At 32.5% G+C, this 26,426-nt stretch overlaps 1 long non-coding RNA gene across 1 annotated transcript; it reads right to left on the bottom strand.

Annotated features, from left to right (window-relative positions):
- Window positions 1–2,773: 2,773 nt before the first annotated feature.
- LOC126878884 (uncharacterized) lies at window positions 2,774–4,820 on the bottom strand. Its single transcript, XR_007695855.1, has 2 exons — window positions 4,532–4,820; window positions 2,774–3,907 (listed from the first exon to the last, which is right to left on the bottom strand). It is a non-coding gene; the product is annotated as an uncharacterized LOC126878884 (long non-coding RNA).
- Window positions 4,821–26,426: the final 21,606 nt, after the last annotated feature.

Here is a 26,426-nt window from a genome sequence, read left to right as displayed (position 1 = left end):
GAATATTAGCATTTTTCAATAAATTTAATGAATGTGCTCCTATCAATGAAATATTAGAGCCACTATCTAATAAAGCTAAACACGATTGTCCTAAAATTTGAATAGGTAGATATGGCCTATTATCATTTTGTTTCCTAACTAATAAAGAGTTAATATCTAAATCTAAAATATTTGGTTGGATACAACCATTATATGGAACTACTTCACCATCAAAATTATTATTATACTTAACACTACCAATTAAAGAAGAATTTGTGGCTTTGCAACCCTGTGAATCATGTGCGTTCAACGTATCATGACTAAAACTTAATTTCTGGACTGATTTTGATTTGTGGTGTGTGCTTGTTTCCTGAACGATGCCTTCTTCCCTTTCCGATTGGAAGATGGGTTTGAGTTTCTTGGTGTGCTTGGGCCAGCTGTCTCGTTTTCTGATGGGGTTTGATTCCCTGATTGGGTGTTGGACGGAGAAACGCTCAGGGGACGGACCTCCGACATTTCGTTTCCCGAACACTTGAAACAATTTCTTTTGAGGGTATTTTCCCTACCACAACCGTGGCAGAAAATACGAGTTTGAGGGATACCACAATCATTGAACTTATGATTAGACTGGTGACAATTCCAGCAAACAACGGAACTGAAAACAGAAACATTATGTTCAGGGCCCTTATTTTGCCAAGAACGTTGTCTAAAGGAAGTTGGTTGAGAAGAAGAGGTAGAAGAGGGTCGAGATGAAGATGGAGGCTGAGAAGACCAGGATAACGTTTCCTCCAAACGTTTGCACTTTACAGTGAGATCATCAATACTCTGGATGTCCATAAGAGCTAACTGTTGATGGTAAAAAGGTAATAAACATTTTAAGATGATTTTTATTTTGGACAAATCAGATAAAGGAGTGTCTAAACGGCTACACATGCCTAAAATAGTGTTAATGAACATAGTGACAGACTCCCCTGGTTTCTGCTTATGGTTTTTGATTTCATCCAAGAGATCATCCTGGTATGAGTAAGGAAGAAAATCTGACTTCAACTTGCGAACCAGATCAGACCAACAAGATAAATTACCTCTATTATTCATGAACCAGGTAAAAGCAGGACCAGTAAACAATTCAGCTGAAGCAGCAAACAAATTTTCTTCAGAGACACCTCTAGATACACGAAGACATTCGACCTTTTCTAAAAATGTAATCACATCATTGTGCTGTTTTTCACCGGAAAATGAAACACCCCATTTGTGTACTTGCACGGGTTTGGAGTATGTGAAACTAGGAACGACACTGACTGGAGCATTAGGAGTAGATGTGGCTATGGGGTTAACCTTAGAATCAAGCTCACCCTCCAATGTAAGGATTTTAAGAGAAACAGACTTTTTAAAAGGTTCCTGCTCTTCTGTAGTACACTGTAACAAGTGTACCCGGCCAGAAATATGAGCTAGACGAGATATTAATCTAACATATTCATTGTCCTGTACAGTTCCCCTAAACTTCTCTATTTTCTTCGACAAGCTATCCAACGTTTCGGATATTCCTTTCCGTTGGTCCTCAAAAGGGATATGTACAGCCGAAAGTTGGGTGAAACTCCTATTGCCTGCTTCTTGCTTCAAAGCACCCCGCAGAAGATTGCGTTTTCTATCGACGGTTGCTGACTCCTCTGGTACTACGTCCCTAATTTTCAACTCATAGTCCAATTCGTCCACCAGAAGATGTTCAACTTTAAAAGCACACATGATGAAAGCAAAAATTATTGACAAGCAATCCAAAAGTCAGAAATACGAAATATACTTAAGTTTGTATGCAAAATATATAGGTACGGAGAAAATATTAGCAACACACCAACAAAATCAAAAATGGCCAGCAAAATATATATCAAATAAATACAGTAAATAAGGTATAATCAAGTAAATATAGTACCTAAATATTGGAAAAAAAAAATTTTAGCTATTATACTTGTACCCAAAAAAAAATATGTAAGTATTAACGATCAACTGTACATACAAATACACCACTGGCTGAAGGAGTAAAATTTGCAATAATAATATTATATAATATATATGTTAGTTACTTATACTTCGTTTCAAATTCAACCTAGAATGTAAGCTGTATGACAACCTATAAAAGAGGTTTCAAAATCTCAACTAATTAATAGATCCAGCAGTGACAGTATACCTGTTAAGTATTAATAAGTAATTAAAAACAAAATAAATCAGAACAGAATGTATAAAAAGATATCAGAAGGGAATAATATAAATAAAAGAAAAAAAATGAACTAAAAGAACTACTGTCTTAGAACCTATAAAAGGTTGGCACCAAGTTGGGCTGCCGAATGTAACAAAAATTTACCACTTTGCAGTAGTATTTGTTGAACTAAAATGATAAGATGAAATGAATGAAGGAAGGGTGATGAACTGATAATGGAAGTATGGAGAGACAGAGGCAAACTGAATAGAGTTGGCTAGCAAGAGCTGCAAGAGAACAACTTGACACTCAAGGATGGATACGGCTCGTTTGCATGCCTGTCAAAGAACAGTAGCTCAACCTAAAGAGAGATGATGACTAGAAAAGGGAAATCTTCAGATAAAAATATATGTTCAGAAAATAAATTAAATAAATATAATAATATAATAAAATAGAAGAATATAGAAGATAAATAAAATAGACTGAATTATGGGCGCCAGAAGTTGGAATGGACCAAACTTCCAGGTATCTTACACTGCTGTAAAATATTCAATATATTAAATTATTAAATTCAAAACTGGGAAGAAAAAAAAATAATTGGTATACAAAACAAATACATATTTATTATATATAACTATCTAGATTATTGACAACCTCTAAGTTATGACAAGTGTAACTATGTAACTCTAAAATGACAATGAGAAATAATTACCTATTGTGATATAAATATAATTACCTATTAAATTATTATTGGAGTAGCTTTCCTAGGAAGCATACCCTCAACTTACATCTAGGTTAAATGACAACCCTTCCCCAAATAATAGTACGAATAAAATACGTACAGCCTAATTGAATACTACCTGATAATATAATAATAAAAATACCTAATATAAATAATATTTTTATATAACTCTCAATGAGTTGACGGGTAACAAGTCCCTAAATGAACCAACGTAGTACTGGATACAAAAACCCTTTTATGACTAGTGGTTCTTAATAATAATAACAAGTAAAACTAGTACCGTCCTGAGGGGCTAGGTACTAGGGATTGATTCAAAGTTAATATAAAAAGGAAATGATTGATACGTTAACGTTAAATAATATTTGCAAAAAACTAATAAAAATTGATAAAGTATGAAAGCAAGTTAAATGATTTTAAAGTTAGAGAATTAAGACAATTATATATTTAATTTACATGGGAACAAGTCTAAAATTAATACAAACCAAGGGTAAAGAACATATATGTGGGAAGAATATTCGAGCTCGAGACTTCTACCAAGGAATTATGTAAATTTGGGGAACACTATCAACTTTAGGTATGGCTCTGATAAATTACAGTATACTTATGTTTTTGGAGGAAAGAAAAAATATATGTAATTAAATTATGAAAGTATAAGTATGCTAAATGTCCTGAAAAATTAAAAAAAACAGTATGTCTTTAACCGTTACAAATAAATGTCCCCAAAACAAACCCCTTTTCACAGGTTCCAATGTTCCTTGATGTCTAATACCCAAGTCCGTGGTACGAAGCTAACACCAATGTGGTGTAACGGTCCAACCGTTACTGAAATTGCCCCTCTGAGGGTTGCAGGAAGAAGAACCAAAATAAACAAGATCAAATGGGAGGCTGTATATCCTCCAGACCTGTCCCTTGTCGATTGAACCCTGGAAGTGCCTACCCGTGGTGTTGTTGGGTCTTTATAAGTTCATACGTCGTTTGAGATTTCTCCCGAAGGGCTAAAACCAAAAACATTCCCAGTTTATTTCCAATAAAACCTGTTATAAAAAGAAGTAAAAGAGAGAAGTTGACGAGGAAAGGTTTTTAGAAGAGAAGACTACAAAAACTCGACCTTTCATTGACCCCAAAAAAACCTATCTACCTTGACATTTTAACCATAGGTTGTGATAAGAGTTTTAACACATATGGCCTTGATTAGAATAGACAAGAAAACTTACAATTTAAATGTTGGATGTGATATTTTTGTTATTTTAACAAATAATATGTTTTTTTTTTCAAAAGTAGTTGTATATGTATTGTATAAAGAAATAGGTACTGTGGAAATATATGAACATACTAGATATGGGAAAAGAATTATGAAGTCTATAAAGTAAGATTTAATAAGTTTCAGGAAGTCATGACATAATTTTCAATAGGTTTTCAGAACTGGAAAATTTTGATGAACATAACCACATATTAAGTATATTCTTAGAGATATTTTCTGGATACATTATAGACACTGCAATATTCTACATCAAAGCCAATCGATGACTTGATTTAAATTCAATCCATAATGAAAATAATATTACAATGGCCAAAACTAGGACGCCATAATGAAAAACTAGTACACATAAAAAACATACCGGTGCAAAATCCTTCTTCTTACAGTTTCATTATATTTCGTCACTTTGATTCAAACACAAACTTAATAAAATAACTGGCAATACAGTAATAATTGAACCATGCGGCTAAAATATAATTTTCTCAATCACTTATTGTAAGAGATTACACCGCCCTTCTTGGCATTTCGCAGAGAACAATCACCCTCCTTGCTCCGTTCGACTTGATGACAGCTGGCGACCGGCGTCAATGCCAACTTCAAAAATCTATCAGTGATGCCACAGCACCTAGGTATGACGTCATCCAGAGGATTTTGTGCGAAAGGGTTGTTTTAATTACGAGAAAAATAATTTTAACCATAATTAAATAAGGTGTTCCCATTAATAATTACTTAGATAAGTGATGGAACGTCACACAAGATGGGTCCAACTGGCCCGAGACGCCAATTCTTTTATCATAAACTGATAAAAAAAATTTATTGAATTTTATGCATCACTGAATTTTTTTATAAGTATGTTTCTTTCAACATAGTCATGAGCTATTCAAAGTATTCATTATCATTTCTTTGCGTCGAAAGAATTTTGTCACGTAAAGGGGCAACACGGGCCCGTCGGACCCTATTTGTATTTATACCTAAACTCTAGATCTTTGTTACAGAAGTTAATCTGGCAGTCAGGTAATGTTTTTGTGGATTATCTAAACGATTTTTATGATTCCGGAAATCCAATAATAAAGTCTAAACGTGTACAAACAGTCTAAGCGTGTACAGATAATGTAAACATCTCTTTGATGTGAACATCAAAGCGATGCTTACAATAGGTGTTATATATATTCTAAACGAATTTTAAAAACTGACAATCATTGTTGGAATGCAATAATATTGTTAGGTAAGTACCTATACATATTTTGAAAAAATAATGCATCTGCTATCAGTCGTTTGATATCGATGTTAGTGTCGACAACTAAGCTCCTAAAATTATATTGAATTACAGTGAAAGTAGATAGTGCGAATAAAGTGTCCCGAAAACTAATCTGTTTTTTTATTTTTATTGTTTTTTTAACCTAATACTTAATAATAATTTAATTTGTCATATCAATTTGCTATTCTAGTTGGGAATAAGCTAATCTTGTGGCTTAGTCCCAACTAAAATAGTAAATTGATATGACAAAGTATTAATTTGTAAAAGTAAAATAATAATATTCTTCTAACTTATGCGTTTTATTCATTTTGTAAAGACTGTTTTTGTCGGTACTTTATACATGAGCTGATAATTACCATAATCTTTTCTCAGAAGGCTTTTCACACAATAATGAAAGGCAACAACACGGTAATCTTTTTCCAGGGTATGCGTAAACATCAACCCCTCTTTTCAAATAAAATGGCCTGGCAGATTTACAAAAGTTTTTATTTATTTATTAATTAGGCCTTTATTTGGCTCCAAATGTTTATTACTTGTGAATAAATATTTTTTCTACAAAAGTTTACTTGCATTTCATTATTTTGTGCAAATCCTTCAGGTAGGTCGCACCCTCGAGGTAGACCGCATACTATAGCAGCACCTTTTTTTAAATCTAGACAATTTAAATTTAACTTTAATAAAAAATCAAAAAAGAATATTAGAAATATATGGGTAAATATGAATAGTACATTCAAGAACAGTGGTGGGCCCAACGGACCCGAGTTGCCCGGTTACGTAAGTAAAATGTGTTGCCCGGATAAGGGTTAAAATACATAACATTACTGAATCCATTACCTTTAACCGCAAATAACTTCAAAACTACTCACTCTATCGCATTTAGGCCAAAGGATGATATTTATGTAAAAAGTAACAAATAATAAATAAAAGCATCCTGAAATGATTATTACGACAATGACGTAGATTGTGAGGGGAAAAAGGGGGGTAAATTAAGTATATATCCCTACAGTACGCCTCTGGTAAAAGCGGAAAACTATCTTTTAACACTAGTTAAAATACTCTAACATGTGTAAACCGTTTGTCAAGTTCGAACAAAAATTATTGGAAGGTGTTAAAACAATGGGCTAAAATCATTTTAGGATATTTGTAATAAAACACTCTGTATCTTGGTCAGGAGGAATATTTTATTTAAGTGTTTTTGGCTAAATCTTCATATTTTGTGCTAAGGTTTCTCCAGTTACTATATGGACAATTACTAATGAAACACTCTATATAATATCTGTAGACATCTTCTGTTGCTTTGATGCTTAAAAGCTCTATGAGTTTAATAAGGTCAATGAGTTTTAGATGCTAAGCATTTGTTAATTTAATGGTACTTTCTAGAGTGATCCTCCTAACATGTAAATGTAGCGGAAGAAGATCTAGCATTACCTCCAAATCTGCAGTGAGGCACCCTCTTTCATTTTTTACAAACCCGTAGTTTATACACAAGTGAGTCTGTGTATTTGTTTTAACACTATTATTGCCTGTTGCTGCGTTGTTTTGGTTCGTCAAGCCATGACAGCATTAAGTTAAGATACTCTTTTGAGGATGCTAGTGGTGTTTTATTTGTAGTTGGAGGTTAAATTGTTAATTCTCTCTAATTAGTAAAATAGTCTCGTTTTATTAGAAATACTAAAAGTCACTTAATATATTTAATATGAATAAACCACAATTTCAGTTTAAAACAGTTCGTTTTGACGTTTGGATTTCCTCTTCGGAAATAACTCTCAAAATACAAATTGAATATTTTGTTGTTTTGTTACTTGGCAATACAGAAAATTCTACAAATTCGAATTCGAGCGAACTAATTCTAGTATACAAAAAAGGAGATAAAAAGCAGCCAGAAAACGACAGAGGTATCAACTTGTCAAATACTACCCTAAAATTTAAAACTAAAATTTTACAAGACCTAATAAATCAGAGGAAAACTTTATCCAATGAACAACAGAGTTTTCGTACTGGAAGATTGTGTACAGGTGCAATATTCGTCATAAAGCAAATTACTGAGAAATTACTAGAGTATAATAGACCAGAAAAATCTTGCGACACACATATAAGGGCACAAAAGAAAATGGAATTTGGCGAAGAAGGTACAACTTTGAACTCTACGAAATATACCAGGATCCAGATATCATAACATTCATTAAAATAGGACGGCTGCGTTGGATGGGACGTGTAGAAAGAATGGAAGAAGGCGAAATACCAAACAAAATATTCAAACAGATGCCAGTAGGAAAAAGAACAAGAGGAAGACCGAAGCTGAGATATTTAGAACAAATAGAAAATGATATAAAAATCTTAAAAATAAAAAACTGGAGAAAAAAAGCACGAAACAGATCAGAGTGGAGAAGAATCCTGGAACAGGCCAAGACCCAGAAAGGGCTGTCGAGCCAATGATGATGATGATGAATAGACCAGCATTTCTATATCTAATTGACTTATTGAAATTGACAACTGAAAGCATTTGACAGAGTAAGATTCAAAGCTGTAATCCATCTTCTGTATAATAGAGAAGTCCCCCTAGATAACATAAAAACTAGAGATTGCAATTGCTGAACCCAGCATCCAGAAATGGATCCAGCGCTTTTTTTATATGCTGGATCCAGCAAACCGTGCTGCATCCAGCAGCGTGGATCCGCAAACATGTCAAATTCTAAATAAGTTACTTAATGTCTTCATTAGCCTCTTTATTCAATGCCGTGAGTTGGCAAATTGCCATTGTATCGCGATGGAAGTAGCTCAATATGCTGGAAAGTTTCTATAGCTTAAAAGTTTGCATCGATAAAGCGTTGATATACATTGATTCTGCGATAAAATCCTTTGCTGGCGAGTGGTCAGTAATCAATGACTTAATCGCCACTTTTAACTGGCTGTAGAAGCTCTTTGCAGAATAGAGTCCACTTTGATAACGGCCGACAAAACCAGGAAATTTGTCTTAGACAAACTAAATAGCCAGGACTCTAGTCTTAATGCCGATCTATCGGAAGCACTATGCAACAGAATCACGGAACGGAGCCTCTATGAGATTACAAGTACATTAGTGTATTTACAAAATAAAAAAAGTATGACTAAGGACTAAACAATGCTGGTTACTTCCCCATGCCGAAAAAGAATGCAATGCGACAAGAGATGAAAAGTTTGTTGATTCGTACATATAAATAAACAAGTAACTGTGGAATTACTGCAAGAGATAATGGAAGAAGATGGGCTAACTAATCCAGAGCCCGTGAATTTTACTTTGAAACAAGAACTTGAGATTGAATTGGAACGAGAAAGAGAAAACATTTATAGCCAAAAAAACTGGTTCTCAAAAAGATTACGAAAATATTTTGGAAAAGGAAATGGTGGTTTATGAGTCCGAAGGAGTGAAAGGCGATCGTTTGTCAATGGTATATGACCATTTGATGACCTTAAAACCGACCAGCACAGAGGCCGGAAGGGCTTTCTCCGCAACCGGCTATATGTGCAATATGTGCAGTCAGTTATGTGCGAGGTAGGTAAGGCCTATGTTTTTAAGGTATCACTTTCAAAAAACTAAATAATTAATGTTTCTGTTGTTTAGAAATTTAGAATACAGAAAAAAAAACATTTTAATCGTGTTTTTATTTTGATTCCACACTTTGCTGGATCCAGCTGGATTCAGGCCAATCTTGCAAAAATCCAGCTGGATTGTATCTACCAAAACAGCAAAATGGAAGTCAGAATAGATGGACAACTTACAGAACCTATAGATATAGGCAGAGGAATAAGACAGGGAGACTCATTGAGTCCTATGCTCTTCAGTTTAATCATGGATGAAATAATCAAAAGCCTCAAAAAAGGAATAGGATATAGAATTGGAAACAAAGAAGAAAAAATACTCTGTTACGCAGACGACACAATATTGATAGCCCAAGATGAAGATAGTCTGCAAAGATTAGTCCACAGATTTAACATAAGAGCAAAATAATTCAATATGACAAATTTCATCTCAGAAAACTAAAACAATAGTAATCAGTAAAGAACCAATCAGATGTAAAATAGAAATTGATGGTATCAGTATTGAACAAGTAATGGAAGTAAAATAGCTTAGAATTACATTGTCAAGTTACGGAGACCTGGAAAAAGAATGAGAAATCAAGTACAAAAAGCAAATAGACTGGCAGGATGCCTTAATAATATTATATGGCAAAACCGACATATTAACATTGAGATGAAGTAAAGAAATTATAAAGCCAGTGTAAGACCAATAATGACATAATATGCATCAGAAACAAGACCCGATACAGCCACAACACAAAGACTACCGGGAACGGCAGAGATGAGAGTACTGAGAAGAATTACCGGAAATACACTGAGAGATCGAAAGAGGACTGAATACATTAGAAGACAATGAAACGTACAATGGGGGAGACATGTGTGGTCAAAATAGCAAGAGATAAATCACCAATCGGTAGATGAAGTATCGGTCAACCGCGCAAAAGGTGGAGTCACAATCTTTCATACAGGTATCAGTCCGCCAATGAACAAGGAGAATTGCTTATAAAGAGGGAAAAGAAGAGAAGAATTTAATTTTATCAGCCTCATGCATACTGAAAATTATTCAGACATAATATATACAGAGTGGGCCAAAGAAAAGAGTCCACCTCGATATTTGGCAGTATTTATCAGATTTTAAGGAAATCAAAAAACAGGTCAATTTTTGATCTAAGGGGGACACATTTCTATGGTACATATATCTGTCATTTGTCAACCCCCTCCCTTCCACTTCCCCACCCCTTTTTTTAATAGGGAATAGGGGTCGTGTGCTAGCTCATTTGAAAGGTTATTCAATTCTCTATTCAGTAATAATAACATTGACATAATAATTAACACAGGGTGTCCAAGAAAAATTATATTGAATTAAATTAATTGACAAAAAAGAAGAATGCATGTAATATATTTAACTCAGAATACATTCTACTACGGACAGAAAACAGAAAACCTACCAAGTGGCAGATATATGGCAGCTTGAACATTGAAATTAAGCAAAAGGCAATGTCTATTTATCAAAAAACATTTTTTTCTGTTTTGTGACAGCAGTAAAATGTATTTTGAATTAAATAAATTACATATAGTCCTGTCGCCAGTAGGGGTACAACGGCCTCCTTAATTCAGATGGACTTACCCAAGTTTTCTTTATGTATTTTGACCCGTAGAACACGAATTTTTTGGGTAACAGTCGATCCGGATGTCGATAAGATTGTTATAAACAAAGAACTTGAGGAATCACATAACAGCGATTTTTCGCAAAACAAAACATGTTTTTGTATTCTTTCGGTCATTCTAAACAAACAATTATTTTACAAGTTTTTTGGTAGGATGCATAGTTTTCGGCATAAACGGGGTTGAACTTTCAAAAAATCGAAAAATTGCAATTTTTGAACCCGAATAACTTTTGATTGAAAAATAAAATAGCAATTATCCTTACCGCATTTGAAAGTTCAAGTAAAATTCTATCGGTTTTGATTATTTTCATTGCTAGAAATTAATTTTTTTATTGTTAAACAAAGCTATCAACACATAGTGATTGAATGATGTTTTCAATGCATTTCTAATTTGAACTCGAACGAGTAGGCGCGCATACAGAATTTCTACGTACATTACGTCCATTAAAACGCATGCATTGGGCCCGGGAAACACTATGTGTTTATACCTTTATTTAACAAATAAAAACTTATTTTTTAGCAATGCAAATAATCAAAACCGATGGAACTTGACTTGATCTTTCAAATGCAGTAATCAGAATTGCTATTTTATTTTTTAATCAAAAGTTATTCCGGTTCAAAAATTGCACTTTTTCGATTTTTTGAAAGTTTAACCGCGTTTATCTCGAAAACTACGCGTCCTACGAAAAAACTTGTAAGATCATTTTTTGCTGAGAATCACCCAAAAAATACAAAAAAATATTTTGTTTTGCGAAAAATCGCTGCTATGTAATTCCTCAAGTTCTTTGTTTATAACAATCTTATCGACATCCGGATCAACTGTTACCCGAAAAATTCGTGTTCTACGGGTCAAAATACATAAAAAAACTTGGGTAAGTCCATCTCAATTAAGGAGGCCGTTGTACCCCCCCTGGCGACTGGATTAATACATTCTTCTTTGTGTCAATTAATTTAATTAAAATATTTTTTTCTTGGACACCCTATATAAATAATTATGTTACTGTTGATATTACTGAATAGAGAATTGAATAACCTTTCAAATGAGCTAGCACATGACCCCTATTCCCTATTTAAAAATAAGGGGAGGGGGAAGTGGAAGGGAAGGGATTGACAAATGACAGATATATGTACCGTAAAAATGTGTCCCCCTTAGATCAAAAATTGACATGTTTCTTTATTTCCTTAAAATCTAATAAATACTGCCAAATATCGAAGTGGACTCTTTTGTTTGGCCCGCTCTGTATTCATCATATATTATATTCATCAAAGTAGATGAGGTTAAAATTATATTATCAATATTTTTAAGGCACGTTCCTGGGATGACTATATTGGAAGACAGTGCATTGAATTACATGAAATTAACTTTAATTTGAGAATACCCAACAAAATAATCATAGTTTGTAATTTGTTCTTATTTAACACGTTGACGGACAGAACTTCTATAGACGTCTAATTTCCATTGATGTAATGTGACGAAACGTCTACAGACGTTGCATTTTTCCCTATTCTACATTGCAAAATACGTATAGTGTCACAACACTTGCTTATACATTTGACGTACTGTCCGTCAACGTGTTAAAAAGACAAGTACATCCATTCATGACACTAATAATCTTGAAAATCATCAGGAAAACTAGGAAACATTGAAACATTGCTATGTTCAGGATACGGAGGTACAATTTATTTTTTAAACTCTGGAGGGAAAATATGTATCAAAATGGCTTGCAGGGACTTGTTGATTACTTTGCCAAATGGAGGGTTGAAATGTTAGTCCTGTCGTCAGGGGGCTATAACGGCCTCCTTTATTCAGATGGACTTACCCAAGTTTTTTTATGTATTTTGATCCGTAGAACACGAATCTTTTTGGGTAACAGTTGATCCGGATGTTGATAAGATTGTTATAAAAAAGAACTTGAGGAATTGCCTAACAACTATTTCTCGCAAAACAAAACATTTTTTTGTATTTTTTGGGTCATTATAAGCAAAAAATGTACTTACAATTTTTTTCGTAGTATGCATAGTTTTCGAGATAAACGCGGTTGAACTTAAAAAAAAATTTTTGCGAATGTACATAAAACTATATTATACTCTCATTTAATCGAAGAAGGTAGGGCCTATGAATTATTTCCAGGGCCCTCTGTTGATAAGTAGTATAATTTTGGTTTACTGTTCTATACATTTGACTAATAATTTATTAAAATGCGGAAAAGATTTTAATTTGAAGGATTTGAGCTTAATTTGAGAGAATTTCAGTTTCTAAGTGGGGGATTTATAAAACCACATCTGGCAACTCTGGTGGTAGCACATTTTCCCTGGCATGCTCTGTCTCTCTCTCTCTAGGACCTAGGACCTCTCACTTGTATGTTGGCCGCAATCTCGCTTCACTATTTGAATGGGACGGGGCCATTCCATCCGTGTTGACAGTTCATTGGTTAAAACGCATGTATTTCCACGGAAACACTATGTGTTTATAGCTTAGTTTAACAATAAAAAATAAATTTTAGCAATGCAAGTAATCGAAACCGATATAATTTGGCTTACACTTTCAAATACGGTAAGCAGAATTGCTATTTTCTTTTTTAATCAAAAGTTATTCGGGTTCAAAAATTGCAATTTTTCGATTTTTTTAAAGTTCAACCGCGTTTATCTCGGAAACTATGCATCCTACGAAAAAACTTGTAAGTACATTATTTGCTTAGAATGACCAAAAAAATACAAAAAAATGTTTTGTTTTGCGAGAAATCGCTGTTATGTAATTTCTCAAGTTCTTTGTTTATAACAATTTTATCGACATCCGGATCAACTGTTACGCAAAAAATTCGTGTTCTACGGGTCAAAATACGTAGAGAAAACTTGGGTAAGTCCATCTGAATAAAGGAGGCCGTTGTATCCCCCCTGGCGACATGACTATGTCGGGTAATGGATGTTTTGAGGCTTGAAAAGTAGGGAACAAAACATTTTTTCTAGTTTTTGAGGCTTTTGATTTTAACATTAATGTAGATGCAGCAGGGTTTGATCAGGATTGAGAAAAAATGTTACCTGATGGAAAACTTAAATAGAAACCTAAATTCCATACCATCACCGTCAGCTCCGTATATTAGCTATGATACTGTCATCCTGTCAGCATAGAATTAAGAATACTCAGATATGATCCGAATAGAAACATATTTAGAACAATATCCCTCATTAGTGCTAAAGAAAATGTTGATATGTATCTAAGATTCAAGTAATATGACGACACACATGCTTGTGCTTGCCCTAAAAGTCATGAAAGTTATTGGTATAGGTTAACTAAAATGTACAGAATATTTTTAAAAGTAATAGTAAAAAACTGGAGAACTGTTATATGTATTTTTTGTACATCTGATAACAAAACTTTGTATTAAATTTTATTGACAATTATCAATGACACACTTTTTATAATATTCCTCATTGATATGGAACGGTTTAGTTACCGAAAAAGATTATTTAACGAATTAAAAAACATAATTAACCTTATATCCGCACCAAATATTTTACAGTCTACAAAACCACAGAGACAAATTTAATTAACAAGAAGCTACAAAAAATACAGTAGTTGTGTATATCCTGAACAGCTTTATACTGTTATGTCACACACTAAGAATTCTTTAGTTAATGGTAATGTCAAATTAATAAACAGCTTTCTGGTCTGCTTGATTTCCACTCATACGCTTATTTAAAGCGGTTACGAACTATCGTCTAGAAATCGAACCGACATCTTTGGTCAACCAAACAGCAAAATATAAACAAACAGAAAGATGCAAGTATATTTTTTATAAATAATAAATTCTTATAAGTTTCATTTTATACCGCTATAAACAATACGCGATTTACATCACTTATTCTTATTAGTGTTTGTTATTTTCTTTTTTTATATACTTACGGTCAATTAATCATTCCAATGAGTTTTCATAATATGAGATAGACGGCCAGATACCTCTTTATCTTCTAAGTGTTAACTCGTTAATGTATTTATAGAAAACTAATCAATACTAATCATTATTATTGACTTAGGCACAACAGAAGAACAGTCTGTAGAAATTATTAGAGATATGTGCAAGCAACGAAAAAAGATAATTGCCATTTGCTCAAAATAGCCGATACATTTTTAATATTCTTTCCAGTCCTCTTTGATTATCTATACTCTATCTAAAAAGTGAATAACGGCAAGTAGGAGTGGAGCCAGTCGATTAAGCCAATCTTTGGCAATTTATGCATATTCGTTTTTGTCATGTACTGCTTCTGCTACAATAGAAGAAGTTAATCGCTATAGTTTTGGGAGGACAGGCACGGTTAACGTGTATTTTACTTCGATGTCGTAGTTATATCTTAATCGTGATTGAAAGATCATTCGATAATAATTCCAAAAATCCGAGTAAAAATAAAAGTTTTTCCTCGATTATATGCAGTTAATCTAAAATTAAGTGTCACAAGTTCCGATGAGAAGATATATACTTTGGCTATATTATCTCAAATATTATTATAATACCTGACATGGAGAAAGTTGAAGGAATTCGAAAATACCTAGTACCAAGTGATAACTACGAAATTCTTATACACGAAAATATATTTTCCTGTATTATTTATGTAGGAAAATCTATTTGCTCCATTTGAAAAAGCCAAGCACTGTGAAGCAGTTATTAAAACTAGATAATTGACTTTACCATGTGAGACGAACTACCATCACAAATTTTCAGTGGTAACCTCGACGAGTGTTAAAGGATGTCTATGAAAATTATTCATGTCTGAAACGTGCCTTGTATTGGAAGCGTAAAGATGAAAGATCTACCTGTCAATATTACGATAATCTTATCCAGAATTTAACCAATTAAACTTCCTGGTACTGAAACATTTGCTTATCTTTAGAACCTTTGAAAATGACAGTGCTACTAAATTAAAGCTACAACTGGTGATACCTAAAACTAAAATGTCGATAATATTGCACAAGTTACATGATGGTGCAGCAAGTATACATTTGGCATTACGAATTGCATAACTAGTGACATTACAAGTGATTCGATAATGGTTTTTTTGGGCGAATAACAAGAAGACGAAAAATGATAATGCTGAAAATTCAAGTTATCAAGCAATCGTCCAGTTGATAGAACAAGCACACCTATGAAATACTACAATATCACCAGTCGCATCGAGAGTTTAGTCATTGATACTACAGGGCCTTCCTTGTCTTCCTTCTTCTTCTTCTTCTTCTTCTTCTTAAATCAGGCGAGACTCGTTATTCTCTAGCACTTGGTCGTAAGGCCTTTGTATCATGCGTGGTTTTTTCCTTAAACTCTTAAGTTATGTGGCCTCAACGAAGGCCAAACGTTTTCTTATTGGCAGTTTTAGGAACTCTTCTGGTTCAAACCCCAGTTGACAAGTGGATTCTTGCGTCATATCACTTAGCACATTCCAATGGCATAGTATGTGTATGGCAGTCTCTTTTTCCATTTCGAACTTTCTGCACCATGGTTCATTCACCTTACCTAGTTGTATAGGTGATTTCTTAAACGGCAATATCCAGTCACCATTGAAGTGACCGTTTTCATCTCTCGTTTATTAAAAATTTTTCAGCAGACTTTTATTAATATGCTTGATTATTTTTTTTAGTCTAGATTTGACCTTGCGTGGCTCTCCATTTCTTTTGATGATTCCTTATCAGCCATTTCTAAACCTCGTTTTATGTAGCATCTTTAGTGATGCCACAGAAAGATTCTTGGCCTTCAAAAGTCTCTTTCTTTGGTTTGCAAACATAGGCTGCTCGTTCATTCCCACGCACCGTCCCACCCGTCACCCATATTAAAGACACTTTATTGTCTTTTGCCAGGATTGTGAAGAGATTTTTGCAGTTCCTCGCCAGTTTTGATTTCGTGAGTGGATTCTTTACTGCTAGGATAGTCGCTTGGCTGTCTGTGTAAATGATAGTAGAGAGGAATAATCTACAGATGGGATAACACGTTTTCACAGTTTGTTGTGTCCGGTCATAAAAGGAATTGGTATCAATACAATAATTTGTTTGTAGTCTATGATTATTTTCTTAAATTTTACAGCGTACCCGCTCTTCCGGTATATATCTATGGAGGAGAAACACCGAGCCGTAAGTCCTCATCTCTTGCCGTACTACTCATACATAGGTCGATCCGATACACAAGTAGCAGGTTCAATTAGAATTTTAAACTACTACAGTTAGCTTTTTTGTTTCCTGAACAGGGCCTGAACCATCGTCTGCTAGATAATTCACTGAATAAATGAATCAGTAAAGTAAATGCCATTCGGTGGTCTGGTCCGCTTGGCTATCTGACCGACTCGCAATTTTATTGATTAAGTATAAACGACTTTTGATTTGTATAATTTAATTTTTAAGGTGTATAATGTAATAAAGAAATTGTAAAAAACGTAAATAAAAACTAAAAACAAATCGAAACATGGCTTTCTAATTACTCGCAAAATATTAATATTCTTTGCTCAATCACACTTTAAAAATAATAAAAACAAATAAAACCGCTTCTCTTGTGAGGTTCTTCTATTTTTTTTGCTCTCCGGAAAATAATGTTCTCAATAACAAGGTGCAACCATAAAAAAATAAAAATAAAAAACAAATCGTTCTACTACAGTGAAAATTTAGAATTTACGAAAGTAGGTACGAGATAGAAGACTAAAGATGTATAAAAACTAACAGGACCGAACAGTTATCTATATTTAAATTGTTCATTAAAATATATTGAAACATGTGTGTTTATAACATCAACGCCATGTTACTGTAAATTCTAAGTCACATAAAGTCCGTTATTCGTTCACTTTTGATTATATATAGAGGGTGAGGCAGATAAAAGTCCTATTAGAAATATTTCAAGAACTAAAGGAAACAGAATCATGAAAATTGGAATGAAGGGGTTTTGAAGAGTGATCTCTTTAATGAAAATATTTTCCGGTTATACCGGAAGTTGCTTATAACTTCGTTTTTTTTAAATGGACCATCCTGTATATTTTTACATTTTTGGATTCTCCTAGATGTCTGCTTTCTTAAAATATGAGGTTTTGTAATGTTATACAGGGTAGTTTAAAAGATAATTACGTTTTTTTTTCTTAATTTCCTAGCAATATTCACACCCTGTAGAATTGTAGTAGTTTACCATCAAAAACTCTATTTACGTTCAAATGATTTTTAATATAGTCTACTATTGTTAAAAATTATTAGTATAGCTAAATGTTGAATTGTACATACAGGGTTGGTCGAAACTCGGAAAGAGTATTTTCTGAGTTTTCTTAAATGGAACACCCTATATTTTATTATTGTATTGAAATGCTATTTTATGCTACTTTTTTATTTCTTAAGCATTCCCTATACCTAACTGCTTTAATTTGTGAGTTATTAGTGATTCAAACCAAACATTAATTTCAACAAAAAATACGTGAAATTTTATTAGATTGGCCGTGAAAATATTCAATCAAAAATAATTTTTCGGAAATAAATACATATTAATCTAGACTGATCTTTAAAATTGCCAATAATGGTTGAGCTATCAAAATACTTACGTAGGTAGTTAACATTTTTGGCGCGATTAACAATTAAGCACAAATTAAAACATTTAGGTATAGGGAATTCTTAAGAAATAAAAAAGTACCATAAAATATCTTTTCATCGCAGTACTAAAATACAGGGTGTTCCATTTAAGAAAATTCAGAAAATCCTCATTCCGAGTTTCGACCAACCCTGTATACTAAAATTTAACAATTAACTATACTAATAATTTTTAATAATAGTAGACTATATTAAAAATCATTTTAACATACATAGATTTTTTGATATCCAACTACTACAATTCTACAGGGTGTGAAATTTGCTACGAAATTAATAAAAAAAACGTATTTAGCTTTTAAACTACCCTGTATAACATTACAAAACCCATATTTTAAGAAAGAAGACATCGAGTAGAATCTAAAAATGTAAAAATATACAGGGTGTCCCATTTAAAAAAAAACGAAGTTTTAAGCAACTTCCGGTATGACCGGAAGTGGCAAATTGATGAAAATATTTTCAAACAGATCACCCTTCAAAACCCCTTCATTCTAATTTTCATTATTCTGTTGCCTTTAGTTCTCTAAATCTTTCTAATAGGCCAGTTATCTGCCTCGCCCTACAGGGTGATTCATTAGTAGGGTAAAGCTCAATAGCTCCGCTATAGTAATAGATGGCAATAAAAGTTGAAAACAAAATTTTTGAGCCACCTTTGAGCTTCATATTACAAAATTAGTTAGAATGTTACAGAGTGTTCGATAACACAGTGGCAGACCAAACTTTTGTTTTTTTAAATAGAACACCCTATATTTCATTTTAAATTCGAAATCCTGTTAACTTCTCCATCACAAAAATATAAAGGTTTGTTATGTTATATAGGGTATTTACAAAGTTATAACCAATTTTATATGAAAATCGTAACAAGTTCAACTCCCTGTATAAATAAAAATAAGCAAATCAACAATGGTTTATTAGTGTCATATTTTTTAACGTATTGTCAAAATTTTCAAGATTGGTCGATATTGCTAATTTTCTTTATATCAAATACAGGGTGAGTCAAAATGCAAGTACATTATTTTTTCATTAATTTTAAATGGAACACCCTGTATTTTATATCACTATTGAAAAGTACCATTATCGTACTTTAATTTTTAGATAACATTCCCTATGTCTAAATTTATTAGTTTTCGAGATATTTTCATTTTTCAATGGACCAGTAGCGTGGCTACCCAAATCACCAGAATTTAATAAACTGGACTGATTTTTTTGGGGTTACGTTAATAATGAAGTTTATAAAATACCTCCAACAACAAGGGATGAGATGAAAAATAGAATACAAAGTGTATTTCGATGTGTTAATTTACAAATGCTCCGTAGAGTAAGTAGCTCATTCAATGATCGTTTTTAGGTGTACATAAATGTGTTAGGAGATAATTTTGAACACCGTATGTAATTAAATATTAAAAATATTTTATTAAAAGTAGCTTCTAATTTTTTCAAACATGTTTTTTTGCAAAATGTGTTACTGATAAATTATGTTTCGTTCTTTATTTGTTACATTGTTACATTTACATACAAAAGTAGTGTTTAATTGTCTTCATAAAATATTGTATTTTATGTTTGTGTGTTTTTTTGTAAAATTTATTACTAATTTTCATTGTTTATTTATTGCATTTACATAAAAAGATAGTTTTTAATTGTTTCAAAAAAGATTGCATGTAGTGGTTGTGTTTTTGTTTGTAAAATGTATTACTAATAAATTATTTTTATTTCTTTATTTCAGTCATGGCTTACTTAAAATTTAGATAAATTTAAACACCTAAAATAATTTGCTATGAAAAATGAAAATATCTCGAAAACTAATAAATTTGGGCATAGGGAATGTTATATAAAAATTAAAGTACGTTAAGGTTACTTTTCAATAATGATATAAAATACAGGGTGTTCCCTTTAACATTACTGAGAAAATAATGTACTTGCGTTTTGACTCACCCTGTATTTGATATAAAGAAAATTAGCAATATCAATAATTCTTAAAAATTCTGACAATAAATAAAAAAATATGGCATTAATAAACCATTGCTGTTTTGCTTATTTTTATTTATACAGGGAGTTGAACTTTTTACTATTTTCATACAAAATTGGTTATAACTTTGTAAATACCCTGTATAACATTACAAACCTTTATATTTTTGTGATGAAGAAGTTAACAGGATTTCTCGAATATAAAATAAAATATAGGGTGTTCCATTTAAAAAAACATAGTGTTATCGAACACCCTGTAACATTCTAACTAATTTTGTAATGTGAAACTCAAAGGTGGCTAAAATTTTTGTTATTAACTTTTATTGCTATCTATTACTATAGCGGAGCTATTGAGCTTTACCCTACTAATCAATCACCCTGTATATATACAGTACGTAAATCGTTCAGCTGGACGTAGGGAATATACATTAAGAGAATTGCGGCAACTGCGCTGACCTGTCTTAGTTGAAGCTTCTGTTCGAGTACGAGTTTTTGGTTCAATAAAGCTGTTAGAACTAATAGAATGACGGACTGGGACGTTTCGCCGTGGTCGTTTCGCCGTCGCCATTTCGCCGTCGCCATTTCGCCGTCGCCATTTCGCCGTCGAGCCACTTCGCCGTCGGCCGTTTCGCCGTCGAGCCAGTTCGCCGTCGGCCGTTTCGCCGTCGGCCGTTTTGCCGTCGCCAGCCCGGCATTGGTTAAGTTTACAAGAACGTGATAACATATTAACTTTTTTTGTACTAAATGTCGCAAGAACGTGATAACATACTAACTTTTTTTATACTAAATGTCAGTGTAAATAAAATGCTGATGTTGCTAGTAAAACCAAGTTATATTTTCTTATTCAAATATACATTGTTTTCGTCTGAAAAATAAAATATTTACAGATTTCAATTTTAATTGTTTTTACTGCATCAAAAATAAAAAACTTCATTATGCAAAAGTGATAGTATATAATCGTTCAAAAACCATTCAAAACTTATATACAAGTAATGATCATCCCGAAGTTATAAGTACGAATGCTAACAACGAAATGGCGACGGCGAAACGGCGACGGCGAAATGTCCTAGACCCATAGAATGAGTGAGTTTTGAAACAAGGCTGCCCACACATAAATCAACAACAAAGTTTATGATTAATGAGTTAATAAAATTTTACTTTAATTTTTAAAATATTTTTCATTTAAAAATCAATTTTAAAACTAAACAGTTTTCCCATTCTCTCAGGCCAAAAATATTTAGCTATAGTCCGTCCGCTTTAACTTTTCCCATGCATCGCGATTTATTTTCAAACAAATTAAGTCAAAACCTAAACTGAAACGTACGCCGAAACGTATATATAGTATACAGTATACAAAATGCACATCGAAATTTGTTTCACTTTAGGTTTTGACTTAATTTGTTTGAAAATAAGTCGTGACGCATGGGAAAAGTTACAGCGGACGAACAATACTACATTGTCATATTTTGACGTTTATTTGTGTCAGTCGAAATGAGTTGTCAATTTTGAGGTTAATGCCCCTTAATGCTAACAACCAAATTGTCATCGACAGAGCTCAGTTGCCACAATTACCTCAATATAATACACTGTATGTGTTTATGTATCTAAACATATTCAATGTATGTTCCGTATGTCCAGCTGAACGATTCACGTACTGTATAATGGATTTCTACGGCTGTCGCCGCCTTTCCATACCCAGCTTCCAATTTTTTCTATCGTAACACATATCTTCATCTAATTGCCTCGAATCCATTGCCTCCTGAATATTGTCCCTCCAGCTTCTCCATGATCGTCCTCTTTTTTTTTTGATTATACATATCCACTTGATCCACTTTTGATTATACATACACAAAAAGAACCACACGATGTTTTATTACAGGGGTGGCCAAATTGCGGCTCGCGAGCCACATGCGGCTCTTTGAAGGATTATTTGTGGCTCTCGATAAATGTACAGTAAAAAATTATTTTCGTCCTGTACGTGTTTCAAAATGTCCTTTAAAGTACTGACAACAAATATGAAAGACACATCAGATATGATATGACACATTGTTAAAACTTAATACATAATTTGTTTAATCCTAAATAAGGTGGCAATGACATATTTGCTGATATTTAGTAAGTTGCCGATTGTCAGAATGACAAGATCCAATAATTAAATTTCATTACGTACACCAACGAAAAGCATTTTGTATTTTAGAAGAATAAATGTAATAAATTGAAGATACATTCCTTTTATTAGAACCACAACAATAATACAGTCCACCCAAGATATTTATACATATTTTTTGGTCCTTCGAGCCGGATATTTTGAAAGTCAATTGCAACGATCTATTGAAGAAGAAGCCACAAGCGAAGTCTATAGTAGCAGTCAGTGGCCCAGTCAAGTAGTGAACAATTTTAAAGAAATTATTACACAAAGAGGTGATATTCAATAAAATCAATTGCAACAATCTATTGAAGAAGAAGCCACAAGCGAAGTCTATAGTAGCAGTCAGTGGCCCAGTCAAGTAGTGAACTATTTAGAGAAATTATTACACAAAGAGGTGACATTCAGTCTACAAACGAATTGGTCAACTATAAATTACAGTTCAAGAACGCTATTAAAATTATAACACGAAAATATCCTTTTAAACTATTTTCTGATCATATTACTGTAATTAAGGGTTTGCAGTTTTACATTATTTTGATTACCCCCTTTTTTCAACTTTAAAACGATTATTTTGAAGTCATTTAGAATATCTATTTTTTGAATATTTGTCAAATTGACATTTCGATAACAGTTCCAGTTACTTAGAACTTGGAACTGATTTCATTTAACGTTGGTGTACATTTCTAGGTCAATATTGCATTTTTTCCTATTATTTCAAAATTGATACAATTTTCAAGTAAAATACAATTATTTTTGATGAAATAATGTGTCCATTTACCATTGCACAATAATTACACTTGGGATACTATTTCCATAAGTTCAAGTTCAAGTTTCAAGTTCAATATAAGTTCAATTTTAACAGGTCTACTTATACCTGTTTTCAATCAATTGCCAATTTACCATTTCTATATTACGAGGTACGATTATACGAGGATTACGAGGTAGATACGATATTACCTCTATAACAATACAAATACAATTATTGTCAAAGGTCTATTTATACCTTTGTCAAACCATTGCTAGATTACAATTTTAACAGGTCTATTTATACCTGTTTTCGATCAATTGCCAATTTACCATTTCTATATAACGAGGTCGAGGTACGAGGATTACGAGGTATTACGATTTTACTTCTATAGGAATACAAATACGAATAAAAATACGAATACAAATAATACAAATACAAATACGAAAAATACAATTATTGTCATAGGTCTATTTATACCTTTGTCAAACCATTGCTAGATTACAATTTTAACAGGTCTATTTATACCTGTTTTCAATCAATTGCCAATTTACCATTTCTATATTACGAGGTACGATTATACGAGGATTACGAGGTAGATACGATATTACCTCTGTTACAATACAAATACAATTATTGTCAAAGGTCTATTTATACCTTTGTCAAACCATTGCTAGATTACAATTTCTATTTAGCCTATATTTCCATTTTGATTATTAATATGTCTATTAAACAATTAATAAGAAACAGAAATTCATTGACTCAAGAACTAGCAATGTTAAATGAATTTGCTACAAGTATAGATACCAATTTGCCTACTATTTCAGATGTAGAATACAGGTTAACTGGTTACAATGATTTATTACAAGAGTTTAATCAACTCCAGAGAACTATAGAGGAGAAATGTGATGAAACAGATCTAGAGACTCATTATGAAACACGAAAGCAATTTAAAACATCATTTTTTGATGCTATGGCAATATTAATGAACTATGTGAATAAAAATGCAATTAATGTTACTAATGGTACAACTTTCCCCAATTCAAATCAATCTTTTGACTATATAAAAAATAACTTTTTACCAAAAATAAAATCAAATATAAGCCATACCAAAGATCAGTGTAGACTAGATAATTGTAAAAAATGTTCAAAAAAGCATAGTACATTGCTGCACATTGATTCTCAAATTAAATCAACAATAATTTTAGAGCCATCTACTAGTCAAACAAATTTATTAGTTGAAAATAAGATTCCAGTTACACAAGTTTTGCTGCCTACTGTAACATTTCAAGGTAAGGATAAATACAACAATTTTCATAAAGCTAGAGCAATTTTAGACAGTGGTGCACAATCAAATTTATTCACTGAGCCTTTTTGTCAAAAAATTAATATTCCATTGATCAATAGACATATTCCAATTATCGGTATTAACCAATCTGAAAGCATTACTCATAAAAAAAGCAGCATCAATATAATTTCAAGCAATAAACAGTTTTCTACAATTTTGAACTGTCCAGTAGTACCAAGTATTAGCACTGCTACTCCATCATATGTCTTAAACAATTCTCTGTGGCGCATTCCTGAAAATATTAAATTGTCAGATCCGTCTCATTATGAGCCAGTATGCATAGACATACTAATTGGAGCTAGTGAATTTTGGTTTTTGCTATCAAAAGGCCAAATAAAATTAGGGAAAAACTTACCAATTTTACAAAATACAATGCTATGTTGGACAGTAGCAGGCTTAGCACCAATATCAAAACCCATTTCAAGTCAACACATTTTCAATTTTTCTGTTATTGAAAGTTTAGATGAGCAATTAAAAAGGTTTTGGGAATTAGAAAAAATTCCTGAAAGTAACTTTTTATCACAAGATTATATTGAAAGTAAACAATTATTCTTAAATACTACATCTAAAGCTCCCAATGGACAATTCATTGTTAAATTGCCATTTAAATATCCTCCAGAAATATTAGGCAATTTCTTTGATACTGCGGTAAAACGCTTCTATTTTCTCGAAAAAATACTCACAACCAATCCAAAGTTAAAATACTTATACAAGCAATTTATTGATGGATATCAAGAATTTGGTCAATTATTCAATGTTACAAGGACTATTGATACACAATTTCAAACCTATTACTTTCTTCATCACAGTGTATACAGTGTATACAAAGAATCAAGTCTCACTACTAAACTAAAAGTAGTTTTCGATGGAAGCTGTAAAACTACTAGTGGTTTGTCTCTTAAGGATATACAATATGTGGGTCCTAAGATCCAAAGTAATATATTTCCTATTTTAATCAAATTCAAACAATACATTTACGCAGTTTCAGCAGATGTCAGAAAAATATATGGACAAATTCAAATGATCCCTGAACATGAATCACTACAAAGAATTATCTGGAGAGATGATCCAGAGAGAGAACTTCAGGTTTTGCAGTTAAGTACAGTCACATATGGCACTTCAGCTGCTCCATATCTAGCCATACGATGTTTAAATCAGTTAGGTATTGATCATTCAAATAAATACCCACTTTCTTCCAAAACTGTTTTAAAGGACTTCTATGTAAACGATCTATTAACTGGTGCCAAGGAGCTTGAAACACTTAAACTTCTGTGTCAACAAATTTGTTCTATTTTAAATTCGGGCCATTTTCAACTTCGAAAGTGGATTTCTAATTCACAGTCTTTGTTAAATGAACTTGCAGACAACAATGTTTTCAACTCAATTCTCATGTTAGGAGAAAATGAATCATCTAAAACTTTAGGCATTCAGTGGCTTAGTCAACCAGATTTGTTTATTACACCTTCATACCATGTTACAAAAAGAACAATTATTCTATCTTATATTTCCAAAATTTATGATCGATTAGGATTGCTTAGCTCATGTATTATAATAGCAAGAATTATTATTCAAGAGTTATGGTCTAAAGAATTACTATGGGATGAACATATTCCTAAAAACTTGTGGAAAACTTGGCATGAATTTTATGTTCAATTAAAAAACCTTAACAAACTACAAAAGATTTCTATAAATAAAGGAACTCTTAATGCAAGTAAACTCAATAGTGTTACAATGAAACTTAATAAATCAGCCCAAATTGAGTCATTTTATGATATTATTCACATTCTAAATACCAATAAACAATTACCAAAGCATTATAAAATACGTTCATTGCAACTTTTTATTGATGAGGTTGGTGTCTTGCGTGTAGGAGGCAGGTTACGTTTTACTTTGCTTAACTTTGACATAAAATATCCAAAATTATTATGTTCAAAGCATCCATTATCACACCTCATAATTAAACACAAAC

The sequence above is a fragment of the Diabrotica virgifera genome, chromosome 1 (genome assembly GCF_917563875.1).
Source record: "Diabrotica virgifera virgifera chromosome 1, PGI_DIABVI_V3a".
Classification (NCBI taxonomy): domain Eukaryota; kingdom Metazoa; phylum Arthropoda; class Insecta; order Coleoptera; family Chrysomelidae; genus Diabrotica; species Diabrotica virgifera.
The sequence above is the reverse complement of the archived record's forward strand: the minus strand, read 5'-3'. Positions and strand labels throughout refer to the sequence as shown.